The 13,885-nt window shown below is 44.0% G+C and overlaps 1 protein-coding gene across 1 annotated transcript in view; it reads left to right on the top strand.

Annotated features, from left to right (window-relative positions):
• The window catches only part of stau2 (staufen double-stranded RNA binding protein 2), a 109,998-nt gene that overhangs the window by 12,424 nt on the left and 83,689 nt on the right, over window positions 1-13,885 (top strand).

Raw genomic sequence — 13,885 nt, 5'->3', positions numbered from 1 at the left:
TAAATGTAGTATAGGTACAACCAATTTTAGCAAAACATGCTTGTGCAAACATCCATGGAGAATCAATGACATTTATTTAAGGTGTGTATGAACCTTAAATCAATATATAATGTTTAGAGAAAGCATATATTTTAATAACGGAGAAGAGCATGTTTGCATGACTGTATAAAGATGAGAACCCACACACAGTGTACACTGTCCTCTACTACACAGTACATTTCGAAATTTCCCGGCTAGCAGTTCATGAGCACATGTCAATATTCAATGTTTTCTCTCATCTCTACCTTTTATAGAGGTGTTAGGTATCCACTAAATTTCTCTTTACACGCACACTTTCTTTCTCTTTCCATCTGTCTTTTCTCAAGTTTATTTTTTCATATTCCTTTCGCCTGTGGGGCTCAAGAATCTCATATAGCTTTAATTTGGAGCACTGTATGCTCCTTTTGTCCACTTAGCATTCTACGGATATGATATCTCCATCCCATGTTCACCACTGCCCAGACCAAAGGGGACTGACTGCCAAAGCTCACAATTTTAATGGAGACTGCAGTTCACAGGAAGAATATTTTATTGCACTTTCCTTTTTTATTTCATCACAGATCAGTGAATCAGATGCATTCACTCAGATAAATTGCAACGGCACCAGGCCAAGAATATAGAGCTATATCTGTCCAAATTTGAACAAATGGGTGTAAACTCATAAAGTAATGTTTTATTGACTGGAGGGGGAAAGGGGGGGCATGCAGGAATGGAACACTGGTCCAGCATAAACACACGCTTTGGACGGTGTGCAAAAGTGAGGGGTACTCAATGACACCAGAACACTATCACTCTCCTCTCTTTCCAACGCTAGCAGCAGTGAGGTCCATTACATCAAATGAAAGCTCCTTCCTTTATCCTGTGCCATGTATGTCAGGGTCAGTCGCAGATAAGGGGCTTCAGTGAAAAGAACCCCCCCCCCCCCCTCAGTCTAGAGGGATAAACTGCCTTATCTTTTAATTCAGTCAGAGTTACTGATACACAGCAGTGTCGCAGATCAAACTTTTACTGGAATAGTTGGATTCGGTGGAATAACCCTGATTTTCTGTTTCAGTTTTACTCCGGGGAATTTTTCTTGGGGATCTTCACCCCCCCTACACGGCATTTACGGCTAAGCGATAAATGTCTGACAAGAGAATAGGCCTGACATTTCTTAGAAAGGTAGGGCAACGGATAAGGGATGACTTCAGATATTTACATACTAGTAGTCAGCATTATCAAGAAAACTTTATCACTTGGTTTAAAAATGTTTTAATGAGACGGATGAAAGAGCAGCTGTCCTGTTATGAAGACAAGAGCTAGTTGTACGTACATACTGTCGGTAAAATATCTCCCTATGAATGTACATTGTAAATGTCTAGCTTTCAAAACCAGTTATATTTGCAATGCTCTTTAAACCGCTCTCTCTGCTGTTGACCGTGACATTAAATATTGGTGATAAAAGTATCCATGTATTTGTGTATACAGTTGGGTTAGTTTACCAGGGTGGAGTTCTTCAGCTCCTGACATCACAAAACCGCTCAACCGCATGATTATTGAATGTTGGGGGCAAGCCATTTAGTGTAGCTCGCCCCATCTATAAAGAATTTGCATATTTATTGTATATGAAATTATAATATATTGGTGGGGTAAAGTAGACCCTTCAAGCAGTTACCATTACTTTTAGAGTGTGCCGCCTGAGCTGTGTGTATGCAAGGTCACTTCAGTGAGATTGCGACTGTACTGTATATATTGTCAGGGCAGAGAGGGACACGTCAGAATTCTCCAGGATAGACAAGCTCTCTGTCCTGTGCTTCGCGGGGCCCCCAAATCTGTGGACTGATAATGATCGAATCCGAATTCGTGACGTAACAGGTCGTATTTGCTTTCATATGTGTCTTTGCTGTTCACATGTATATATCACATGACCATTCAATTTGGGATAATTGTGGGCAATCAATAAATGCCAGATCTTGTGAATCCATAATTTTAAGTGTACAGCCTGTTTATTGGACTATTAGATAACCCTCTCAACAGGATGGCGCATCAATATACTCGAGGTCCTAGTTTTCCACGTTATTTTAATATCTAGCATTTGATATGTTGCCCTGTCTTTAAGTAGGGCTCATTAATGGCGTAAAAAGAGAAAAGCAGAGGATTTTAATAGACTGAGCCTCCATAATTTTAATAGACTGAGCCTCCATGCATTTTAAGCAGAGTCAGGCCTGTTTAGTCCAAACCAAATATATATTATTTCTGAAACAAATTCCATGGTGAATAGTTGCTGGTTGTTAACGAAGCAGCTACTTGCTCCCTTCTAATGAAAGCGATTAAACAGCAGGTAATAATATCAGTAATGAGGACAGGACGGCAGGGTCTGATGTAGCCTGGTCACTGGCCAGTTGTTCCCCTTAACCCATTCTGGGCGGGAACCCCTTTTGGTGTTCTAACCATTCTGGAGGCGTTCTGTATTCAAAAATCTTGATGCTGCTATATAAATATTTGAAGTTTTTCAGAAAAACTTAGGTCAGGATTTAGAAGCATTTTTAGAATCGGCCTCAGTCCAAAATGGGTTAATCTGTGCCAAGTCTAAACAGTTGGCACCAGAAGAGTACAAAGGTTAAGGAAGTTTTTAGCTCTAAGAAGTATGAATGTCATGTCATTGAACACTGTGCGCTTGCCTGGTCTCATTTTATCCACTGTGATGTGATGTTCTTTGCTTGAGGCTTCAGACGGTCTCATGCCACATGGGGAGCGTGAATGTCTTTGTCGATAAGATCAAAGGGATGGACTGTTCTCTGTTCGTTGTTTTTTTTCTCACATGGTCCAGCTTTCTAGGGGCTCTTTACCTAGTTGGCACCGTTACCGATCATAAATGTAATCTCTGTGCCCAGAAATCAGTCATTTTGTGCCCTGTGGCATTTTGCCATGTCAGTTACAGTACTGTAAAGCCAATTAACAGCTCAAAAATGTGGATGTAATTCTTTGTGGAGCTAGCGTTGCGTTGCTAATTAATTACTCTGCCTACACAAGCAAGGGGAGGGCTTGCATAGGGCTGCAGTGTTATGTGATTTATAGTGGTTTATACTTGGGTGCATTCACTGCATTGTCACACACTGCATTGTGAGCTTGGTATTTTATTTTTATTATCATTTTTTTATCCCACGACTTTTGTAAGTCTTTTTTTTCACCCAGTGTGAAAAACCTAGTGTAATCATGGGTGCTACACTCCCTCTGCCTCTGGGGATAACAACGGACTGACGACTGAATGTTGCTGATGTCTGAGGTGGTTGGGTCTTTCAGTACTTTCATGATGCTCTCAGTGACAGAAGGAATAATACACACTTTTTTCACCGATTTTGCCCCCCCATGATCTATTTTTCGTTGTTTTGTGAAAAGTCATGATGACATATTAAAGAAGAGTACCTCAAGTTGCCATGTATTGCTGTACCTCAGCATATTTTGATGAGAAAAAATGTTTATGGAATATTTTACATGGGGTAAAATATTCCTGTGTTTGGTGATGGTTTGACAAAAAGTATTTTAGTGTTCTTATCTTGGGTTAGAGACCAGGATTACTGCATGTTTTTTGTGAGGGTACCTACCTACCCTAGGGGACACGGGGAGAACATGCAAACTCCACACAGAGAGGTTGTTTGGCCAACCCCGCCTAGGGTATGGGCACTGATGATGCCGAGGAGAGAACACACCTACAGTGTCCCTGGCTATTTGCTATTTGCATTTCTTAACACTGGTGGGCCACTTATTATAAATCAGGCATTGCCCCTCAAGGACCACCAGTGGTCCTTGAGGGGGTTCCAGGCTGGTCCCCAGCTAAATGATGGTAGCCAAATGGACCCATATAGATCTTTAGTGCTTGAGAGTGTAACATTTAAATTTTACACTCAATAGTTAATTAATTTACAAGAAGTCCACACAATTGGACAATGTAGAAGTCTTGAGAGTCGAGAGATTCCATTAGTCACTGATGAGTTATCATTGTGATTGAGCTGCGACACTGCTCCGCTTCCCCCCAGCCCCCCCCCCCCCCCCCCCCCCCCACACACACACACACACACACACACACACACACACACACACACACATGCACTCACTCATGGGGGTTAATCCGGCTCTGGGATCAGTGTACAAATTAGGCTGAAGAAACTGCAAATAATATCACCCCTGCAAATAATAGCCCCGGCATTTGTACAGACCGGTGAGTTGTTTTGGGCATTTAAGTTCTTACTTACTTGCAATACCCTCACAGCCCACCAGTTGCTCCCAGCCCACAGGTTGAGAACCGCTGGCCTACAACAAAGTTAGAGTTCTCTTCCTGCATTGTAAACACATCATATGTCTGCTGGTAGTGTGTTTGCTTTAGAGTGTTGTTCTTGTAACCCTTGTCTCTGAAGGGGAGTGTCTTATACTGTAACCCTGCTGCTGGCCTCTCTCTCTGGCAGAGCGCACACACACACACACACACACACACACACACACACACACACACACACACACACACACACACACACACACACACACACACACACACACATACACACACACACACACACACACACACACACACACACACACACACACACTTTTTTGCCTAATCCTGACACCAACTGAATCTTCTTCCAATTATAGTAAGTAATGCCGTTACTCTAAAAATCGTATGATTTTATCCTGTGACAATTCATTTGTCAAATTATACTGTACGTGTGTGGGCACATGCAGTTTTTAAAGTAAAAGTCTTGTACGTACACACATGCACATTTTCCCCCAATGGAAGTTAATCTTCCCATCTGAACCTACGTATAGCCCTACAGTATATCTACTAAACTAGAGGTATTACATATAATCAGTCTCTCTCTCTCTCTCTGAACAGTTATTGTGTGACTAACTGTTCGATGTCTTCACGTGCGTGAATGGACCATCCATGAGCCAATGAGAACGGTTCTACTTCTATTTATTAACATGGAGCGGGAAGAAATCAGCTTATGCTTGCTCGTCTGGTGTGTTTCTAGCGTTTCTCTCTCTCACCCTCCAACCCTCACCTCAGGCATTTCCCAGGGGTACCTCCCACCCCACACTTGTTGCAGTGCCAGCCATACCATCTAGCCACAGTGGGGTGGACAACTGGACACACAACAGGCCAACAGCACGTGCACCAAGGCCCGCCCCCACTCGATCATGATTGGAGGAAGGCCCCTCTCATCCTGATTGGATGAAGGCTGGCTAACCCTAGCCAAAAACGAAACCTAAGGTTTTTTGACCCCAGGGGTTAACTGGGGACAGGGAGGAACTCCTTGTATGGTCAGCACACTCTATAGTAGGGAGGATTATTTAAAAAAAAAGGTATTTGAATATACCTTTAAAACCTTTAGTTATCATTGTGATACTGATTGCAACCATAGGTCGCAGTTTAATATGAAAACCTGTAAAACCTGTCAGTCAGTCTGTCTGTCCGTCCGTCACGCCTCATTAAATTAACCATATGGGTATGGCTATTAATACAAGAGAAAAAATAGAGTCTGCAACACTGGTATGAAAAACTCAGCTCCACTGGTTTATTTGATTCAACGTTTCGATCCCTTAGGATCTTCTTCAGGAATAGTGTGACAGGGATTATACAGCGTCAGTCACGCCTCGTGACATGCTCCGTATATGGCCGTCTCCATATATGAAGATCACAATTCAAAAACACTGACAACATCAAACCCTGGATAGACATACATGGAGAAGACTGGATCATCACCTACATCTGCATATATGGAGCTGGCCAGCAACTACATCTGACCTCACGGACACTATGTTGATCTGAACTCATCAAACCCATAGATCTCCATATATGGAACTGACCTGTTCTGTCATTGCACATGTTGAGCCTTTCCCACCCATCATTCCTCTTCGATGTCTCCCTTTTCACTGATACCTGTCCATTCAAACTCTAGACGGGCCCGCCCCAAAGTCATTTGGGGCGGGCCCTAACTGGGCTGGCTAAGCCGGCCTGGGCTTACTAATTAGCACACGTTTGACGCCCTACCCGGCCCGAAAAAAAAGTCCATATGGGCATTTCCAGACCTGTTGTTTTAGCACGACCTCGCCCTCAGGGCATCTTACTGGTGAATAATAACGTATAAGTATATGTTAGTTACATTGATCCGAGCCAGAACACAATCGATTGATTGATCATTCAAGTAAACCTGCTTTGAAAATTCACGTGCGTAAATTCTTTTCCAATAGAGAAAAGTTGATAACCACTGAACTACATGCTCTCCTTCGCCATTCCACCCTGTGTGTGACAGAGAAAACAGCCATGGGTGTATGCATGGGAAGGCAGGCAGGGATCGTAGTTTAATTGTGGAGGAGTTGAAGGCGGGAGAAGATAAACATGTACTGTAAATGCTGTAGATCGGAAGTAAATGCAGCTGGCGGAGGAATGAACCTTTCCAAGACTTTCGCCGTTTTCCCAGATCTGTGTCACCCTCTGCTAAGCCCCGTCCCCTCAGAGGGCTCTGAGCCCAAAAGGGGTGGGGGGGTGTGTGTGTGTGTGTGTGTGTGTGTGTGTGTGTGTGTGTGTGTGTGTGTTAGATTCGTGTTTTAGTATGTGACGTGTAAATGTTTTGTGCTTGTGCATGTGTGTGGCCAGTGGGAGTCTTGGTGGCCAGGCGTCTACGGGAGACAAAGGGGAGGCGATACACTCACTCATTCCTATCATATTATATGATGTCACTGCTTGCCTTGGTCTTGGTGTTCTTTATTTCGAGTCTGTTGTCCATGAATCAATTACAGCTGTGGACATTGTGCACGTAAGAACAACACACAGAAGCCTCTGTACAAGATTCCATTTGTCATATGAAACAAATCTTTTAGAGATGTGTCAATGACTGTGATACACAGCTTTTGGTGTCTAGGATCGTGTGTGTGTGTGTGTGTGTGTGTGTCTGTCTGTGTGTGCGCGCACATGCGTGTGTGTCGAAGTTCATATGTGCTCGCTTGCACACAAAACGAGACACTGTAATAGCCTGGGATCGTGGGTAGTAGCAGTATTGTATTGTAGTAGTTGTGTCTGAGTGGCGCCCTGCCTGGCCCCAGTCTGAAAAGAGACTGTCCCAGTGAGAGATCTACCCTGCAGGTTTACCAGTCAACCCACGGCAACATCCATCTTCTCCTGGACTCTGGCTCTCTGGCTCCTGATCTTGGTCATCTGCATCTGCCCCCTTTGTTGAGCATATTAAATCTTACATTTTGACACGGTGAACTGCAATTTTGTCTTGAGCATTTTTTCAGCGATCCTAGACATGTTTCACACATGCGCACAGCCGTTCACTTCCTTGTTTACGGGCCGACAAATGTTGCTCATATCTCTGAATCTACGCTCTCCATGGTTTTGATCATAACGCTGTTCTGTCCTCATTTCTGACTTAATCAAGCATCTCGTTTTGAATATATATAAAATCAAATGTGACAGGGCGAGGTAGTAATGGAAGATTATGGCTCCCGGTTTTGGGGGGTAATGAAAGGCGGGGCTTTTCAGAGTAAAATCTGCCTCATCTGCTTGGCACTCTAGCGCCTTTATTATGAAGACTTTCCTGGCAAAATAACTTAACACCATCAAATTGCGATTAGAATTTTCCACTGGACGATAACTGTTGGTGAAATATGATCAACTTACTGTACGACTCTTCTTCTGTACTCTGTACTGTACTTTTTAACCAATACAGTATATTTCATCTTACATGCAGCATGCAATCAAATAATAGTAAATACATTTCAAAGCCCTACAGGGCTTGTGGGCAAGTGGACATCACAAATAATAAATGGTCTTGCGAGGTGAACAATATTGCTCCGATCCAATCTGCACCATACTTCACTGTTCAGGGGTCTGCCATCACAATAGTCACGCCAGGGGTCATGTGTGACCCCATCACTGGCCCCCAGGGGCCACACATTGTTCCGGCGCACCGTTTGCTCCAATCAGCACCAGACCTGGCACAAGGGGTCTGCCACAACAACAGTCACGCCAGGGACCACGCTGTTCCACCCAGTTTGCCAGGGGCCATGACATTGTACAACCCAGCTTACACATTACTGTGAAGTTGCACCACTGCTCTGATCCACACATAGAGCTATAAAGGATAGAGACAGAACCGGAGTGTAAACCCCCCCCCCCCCCCCCCCCCCCCCCGCTATTCATTTCAGTGGAAGTTGCTCAGTGGCGTTTGGAAGCTCCCGGAAGACTGCCGGAAGTATAATTATAACTCAATGGCTCGAGCGAGCGGAAGTTTAGCCTAGCCTATTTTGAGGTCCGGGCTTATACGCACGTGACGTCATGAACGTTCGTCCACCTCATAGACTGTAAAGAATATGGACAAAGCGTTCCCCGGGTCTAACATGAACGTAAAATGAAGCCTGTCAGTCCTTGAATTGTAAATCGCCATCTTTCTAGATCCGTTTTGGCCCAGCTGGCCATTGGCTGGCCCAGACAACGAGGCGGGACTTCCCCCCTTCTTCTTAGTTGGTTTTTATTTTGACTCGAGTGTGTGGGGAATCCCGATCATAGACTGTAACGGTAGCCACGCCCCTCAGAACATACGTGACTTTATGGTCATTTCTTTAATAAATGGGACCATAATTTTCCAAAAAGAATATTATGACATTAGAAATGAGACTTTAAACTAGTGACTGGAAGCAGAAAGTATTCATGACCATGTTTATTAAGGTAATACAGTCTAGGTGAAGATGGGCCCAAATACATGGACTTCTATGGGGCTATGGGCCCAATGACAGCGCCACAACAGGCCATTATATGAACTTTCAGGAAATCCCGATTTCCTTAGTGGCTTCACAAAATATCTGTCTGACTGCCCCCCTGGTAAACCTCCATGAAAGTGCTGCAATTCCACATTTCGCCAGTAGGTAGTCGTGGCATCTTCAACGTTGGATAGCCTTACTGGGGGCTTGTATCCACACCAGGCCTGGCATAAACACTAGTGTTCACAGATCCGCCGTGAGAATAGTCACACCATAAAACACCTAAATTGCACACATACAGGGTGCTACATCAGTGTTACAGCACGTTTAACACTTCAGATGGCCATAGGTGACCATTGCTCTGATCAGGACTAGACCATTAGTACAGTGTATGCCAATGTTACATTAATCTAGGTGCATGAAAGGAAAGAACATGGCTACTTGCCAATTTAATGCTCCAGTGAGCAAATTATCTGCCAAGATAGTTTTGTGACCTTCTGTCTCAGAGTATTTGAAAAGAGGGACACTTTAACAAGATATGAGTGCAACTGATGCAGAATTGAAAGCCAGCCTATAAAACAAAAGCTTTGTGAGCATTACATTCTTTCTGGTATGTGTTAATTAGGCTAGATATCTTTTTATTGACTGACAATTCCCTCAAGTTGGAAAAATTGATTGTACATTTGTTTCCTACACTACAGCATGTGCAGTAGATAGTTTTTGCATGGATCATCAAGCATGGGAAATTTGTTTGCAGCATTATTTTTGTGAATAGTCCACGCGATATTAAATGAACCACTAATCAAACATGGCAATTCGCCGATTGGACGATAGACATGGGATTAGATCGCTATTTTCAAAAGCAAATGAAAGGAAAGAGTTTTTCCATGCCAGTGGAGAAAATGATCGCTAGCATGAAAACGATCACTCCTTTTGTGCCATAGCGCTCATTGAAATTCTTGTATCTCTCCTTTTTGACTTTGACTGTGTGTGGCCTGGATGACTCTAGAATGTCAGAATGTGTGCGTCTGTGTGTGTTCACACGCCTGTGTGATTAAGATGAAATGGTAGCCTCAGCCAATGTGGCCCGTATTAAAAGAGAGCTGCAGGGAAGCGTTCGCCTTTAATGTCGATTCCATTAGTCACTGATGAGTTATCATTGTGATTGAGCTGCGACACTGCTCTGCTCCCCCCCCCCCCCCCCCCACACACACACACACACACACACACATTTCTAAGCATCTTGCCAGTGTCCACACCTTGCCACCAGGTGTGCTGATCTAGATCTCGCTCTGTAATAAAGAAATCATGACAATAATTGATAGTACAGAATGGGCCGATCCAGTTCCCTGTGTGCTGTTTGTTATATTGGCCTCAATTTCCTGTGTGTGTGTGTGTGTGTGTGTGTGTTCATTCGTTCTTGGGCCGGCATCCTTGTGTGTAAGCCACTACTTTCCCACGTTGTAGAGTAGGGTCTCCCACAGGCCTGGCGCTCTCTCTCTCTCTCTCTCTCTCTCTCCCTCTCTTCTCTGCACCTGTACCCAGTGCAGTGCTCCAGCCCCAGCTGCTCCCAGGCCTGCTCAGCCCTGTTGGCCAGAGCCCATGTTGCACTTGGCATGTCCTCTGAGACCTCGGGGCCACACTTGACGTGCGAGGGCCAGGCAGGCCCCGCCCTGGGAAGGCCCCCGTGGACAGGCGGAGAGGAGTATATGTTTTTTTCCCCCTTTTTTTTTATTTGTGGGCCGGCTAAGGACCCACCGGAATTCTGGGAGTGAAATGCTGACTCATTCTTAGCCGGGCAGGAGATCGAGGGAAGAGGAGAGAGAGGATGAAAGGGAGGGGGCTTGTTAAGAGGAATGGCAGTTTTACAGATGTGTTGAAAGGAGTGCTCACTTTTAAAAGTCTCCGTAGGCCAGGGCATTTTGGGACACAAAGCAGAAAGTCTGTGGTTCTCACATTGTCAATGTTTCTGTTCACTGTAGCTAGCACACCACATTGCCAAATCCTAGCCTCTTTGGCGGTGGGTGCATACGGTAAAACAGATACGGTCCAAACAAAGTTTTCACGATCAGATTGCATCAGCATCAGTACTTATGTGTTGTTGATAGGAGTGAAATTGCTCTGAAAAATATGTATTTTTATTGTGCTCATCCATTAAAACTTTTACAGGTCTCTTTCCAGATGATAGTTAAAATAAACAGCCCAATCTCGTCCCCATCTCATCATAGTTGATGCTTAATCAATGACAACCCACAGGATCATTTATCATACCATATTGGCATCACCCCACTTTGGAAACCTTATCCTGACCTTAACCTTACCCCCAAACCTTGCCTACCTTAACCCTACAACAGGGTTGCAGATCTTTACCATCACCCGTTCGTTCTTGAGAGGCTTTCAATTTGATCTCAGAGCATTTTGAAAACCCAGACAAATACAACCACTCATGTCTGCCATCCAGTCATACTAGGTTTGCTGGTTGGGTGTGAACTGTGTGAACCCCTACAAATCATATATGGTGGAGTGGCACAGCCCAAATTAGTATTCTGAATGGCCATGTCTGAATATGTGCGTAACCTGTTTAATACTATAGGCTACTACTACTTTTAAATCAAAGTTAACGAGACAAGATGAGACAACAATAATGAAAATGAGTTTGGGAAGAGACGCCAAGAGACAAAAGACGATTTTCTCTTGCAGAATGAGAAAATAATTATCTTTTGACATGTCAAATGGAAAATATATTTGTCTCATCTGTAATTGTGCAGCGATGGTGAAAAAAGGGGACTTGGAACCTGGAACGACACTTTCTGACAAACCACAAAATCATCATCAGATTTTTCCAGCTGTGAACTAGGAAAACAAAGGTGAAATTAGTCAAATCTCAATGAGAACACAGCAGGCAGTTTCTACGAAATGGGTTGGTAACGTTAATCGTTCAGAGTTGCACAATGGAAACAAGACCCCCAGGGCTTTTTGTGTTATCCTATTCAATCAATCAGTCATTCAAAAGCCACCACTGCAGCCTCTGGAGGCTATCGTGTGTACTCACCAGAATACAAGAAATAATTTGAGGAAAGCTTGAATTATATTAAATTTATCATGATTAAATTGTTCATTTATTCTATGTTGCATTAAAACAATGGTTGTTTCCACTTGGAACTGGTAGAGCTCACCAGCGTTGGAAAATGGTGCTCTCGTGCCCAAAAATGTTGCCCACCTTGCCTAAAATTAACCCTAAACCAAACCCTTACCCAAACCCTAACCGTACTCCCCCAAAATGTCACAACTGCAACATTGAGTTGTCGTGGTACTGTACATGAAAGGGTAGCCTGGCTTCTAGCCGGCTTCTCTGCTTTCCGTGTGTTGTCACTCGTCTGGCCAGCAGGCTGTTGACTCGTATTTCATAACGTCACCTATTGCATAGCCACGTTGTTGCTGATACGTCCATGCTTTTCTCAGGCTTTTCTCACTGAAAAAAATAGCGCCAGTTCGAGACTCGAGAGTAACTATGTCAGATTCAGTAGTATAAAAAAACTGACGGCTATGTGGGGTGATTTTAAGTGAATGATACCCAGTGCACATTGATACGACGTCAAACTGGTGTTTTTTCCCAACCCGCACCACAGACCAATCAGAAGCCACGGGTCGATTTCACCCGTTTACATGTCCTGCCTAGTGCCTACCTTGGAGATAGGACCCTTTCCAGACTGAGTAGCGAGTGACACAACAAATTCACGGAACGCAGCGAAGCAGGCTGGAACCCTGGCTAATGAAAGGTACCTTTGCTGTCAAACTTCAATGGTATCTGATGAAGTATGACTTGAGCCTGTCCCCTCTAGAGCTCCCTGCTTTCACTGACAACTTACAACCGACCCAGGGGAGAATTCCGCATACATATTGTCTGTCACTCAAGAAGCTTTTATTTAAGATTGAAATGCCACCAAGCATGTTTAATACTTACTTACTTACTTACCACCCTCTTCCTATGTGTAAATATATTTGGGTCAGTTGAGGTCTGCTGTATGAAACCTTTATAAACCAATCTGGTAGAGAGCTTTAGTAAACATGACATTCTGATAGGGACCAGACCTTTGTGTATATTTAGCAACTCACTGTGGATCTGATTTATTTTATGTTATCATCACCGCTATTTCTGCAGCCATGGCGAAATTACTGTGATTTGATTACTTTGAGCAGGAATAGTTTTTTTTTTGCCCTCCCTTCTCACAACATTCAGCTGCATAACATTATTCATTATTCCCTCCCGGTGGCTTGTGCCTGTACACTGAATCCAACATCCCCACATGCACTCAATCTGCTATCGAATCCCATATCGCTGCCACCACCGCAGCCCTCGTGCCAAATATGAGGTTCTAGGATGGCTGCAAATGAATAGCTGCGGTGTTTATAGCCGGAGAAAGAGATAGCTGCGGCCTCTGTGAAGCTTGTTTTAATTTTCCCCCAGCATGGATGGAAACGAGCCTCTGCCACATGGTGCTGACTATTGATTTTCATCCTCTCATTAAAAGGCAACATGCCTTGACCAAACGTGAAAACACTAGCCATCTCTAGAGAGCACTCAGCACTGTTTCTGTTCTGCTGCTCCATCTTCCATATTATGGTAACTGCATGTGAATTTGAATGTGTGTTTGAATGTAAAACATATATTTATATATATTGACAAAGATGGAATGAAGACGGGTCACTGATATTTACAAAAACAGCTCTTTCTCGTTCATTCTGTCTTTCTCCTAAATTGCAAAGCCCAATTCCCTCCCTGGCCTAGGAGAGGGGGGGTGGGTCAAATGCAGACTTTCAGACCCCTAAATCTGCCCAGTGAACCAGATCGTGACAGCTTGGTCCCGCTCTGTCAGGGCACAGAGAAAGAGAGCAGAATCTATGTCCAGAGCAAGAAGAAAGAGGAGAGGATATATGTCCCCACGCTTTGTTCCCTGTTCTGTCTCAGAGAACCAATGGGTAGCCATCAGTCAAATGGCTGGCCAAGAAGCCATTGTGAAGTAATTGACCCTGATGAAGTGGTCGGCTTTTAATTCGGGACCCGTGTGAACATTAATAACTTGTTCGGCAATGTGCGCACAGTGCT

The sequence above is a fragment of the Protomyctophum parallelum genome (genome assembly GCF_964188405.1).
Source record: "Protomyctophum parallelum genome assembly, chromosome: 12".
NCBI classification, from domain to species: Eukaryota; Metazoa; Chordata; class Actinopteri; order Myctophiformes; family Myctophidae; genus Protomyctophum; species Protomyctophum parallelum.
This window is presented reverse-complemented; position numbering and strand designations above follow the sequence as displayed.